The sequence below is a fragment of the Coregonus clupeaformis genome, chromosome 39 (assembly GCF_020615455.1).
Source record: "Coregonus clupeaformis isolate EN_2021a chromosome 39, ASM2061545v1, whole genome shotgun sequence".
Classification (NCBI taxonomy): domain Eukaryota; kingdom Metazoa; phylum Chordata; class Actinopteri; order Salmoniformes; family Salmonidae; genus Coregonus; species Coregonus clupeaformis.
Window position 1 is genome coordinate 4,590,382 of NC_059230.1, and position 1,353 is coordinate 4,591,734.

General features: G+C 43.6%; 1 non-coding gene across 1 annotated transcript; it reads right to left on the reverse strand.

The window, feature by feature from the left end:
- Window positions 1-461: 461 nt before the first annotated feature.
- LOC121561851 lies at window positions 462-566 on the reverse strand. The gene has a single exon (XR_005999342.2). It is a non-coding gene; the product is annotated as a U6 spliceosomal RNA (small nuclear RNA).
- Window positions 567-1,353: the final 787 nt, after the last annotated feature.

A 1,353-nucleotide genomic window follows, 5' to 3' on the forward strand; every position in this document is an offset into this window, starting at 1 on the left:
ATGCTTAGAAGGACAGGACAGGAAAATGGTCCAATTCATGCACTTATCAGGAGGGAACTAAATAAATACAAATGCAAGAAAATGGTGCCGTCTGGTTTTGGTAGTATAAGGAATTTGAAATGATTTATACTTCTACTTTTGATACTTAAGTATATTTAAAACCAAGTACTTTTAGAATTTTTACTCAAGCAGTATTTTACTGGGTGACTTTCACTTGAGTTATTTTCTATTAAGGTATCTTTACTTTTACATTTACATTTGACATTTTAGTCATTTAGCAGACGCTCTTATCCAGAGCGACTTACAGGAGCAATTAGGGTTAAGTGCCTTGCTTAAGGGCACATCGACAGATTTTTCACATAGTCGGCTCGGGGATTAGAACCAGCGACCTTTCGGTTACTGGCACAACGCTCTTACCCACTAAGCTACCTGCCGCCCATAAAAGAGGGGTCAAGAGGGCTCAAAATAAGGAACGCTTCACGAATTTGCGTGTCATCCTTGCGCAGGGGCCATGCTAATCTTCTCTGTATCGTTCCAATTTTAGTATATGTGCTGCCGAAGCATACTTTTACTCAAGTATGACAATTGGGTACTTTTTTCCCACCACTGTGTGACTCTCGCAACTGCAATATTCTCTGCTTTTCTGAAACATGGCTTTTGAACAAGAATGGATATCCAACTTGACGGATTCTCCATTCATGGAGCATACAGGACATTGGATTCAGGGAGATAGTGAGGGGGAGGGGTTTAAGTATCTTCATCAACAACAGATGGTGTGCTGACTGTAGTGGTGGTTTCAACCCATTGTTCACCCGTCTTGGAATACCTGATGGTCAAATAACAACGCATCCAGAGAGAGCTATCATCTGTTATTGTGACTGTCCCCCTTAGGACAATAAAAACAAATGTACGAGGCTATAAACAAGCAGGAAATTATGCACCTGGAGGTGCCTGTGATTTTAATTCCGCGCCATTGACACATAATGTCCAATTTCCATCAACACGTCTCCTACTCCACTAAGGACGATAAAGGCCACAAGCAAGGCCCTCCCTCGTCCCCCCTTCAGCAAATCAGATCATGACTATATACTCCTGCTTACTGTCTACAAGCAGAAGCTCAAACAGGAAGTACCCGTGACGCGCACTATTGAGAAATGGTCCTCTGTTTTTCGGAGGCTATGCTACAATACTGCATTGCTACCGCTGACTGTAATATGTTCCGGGACTCCGCCGATAACGTCAACGAGCTAACCGCCTCCGTCACCGGCTTCATTAGGAAATGCATCGGCAACGTTGCCCCCCACAGTGAAGGTTCACTGCTTCCCCCAATCAAAAGCCCTGGATTAACACCGA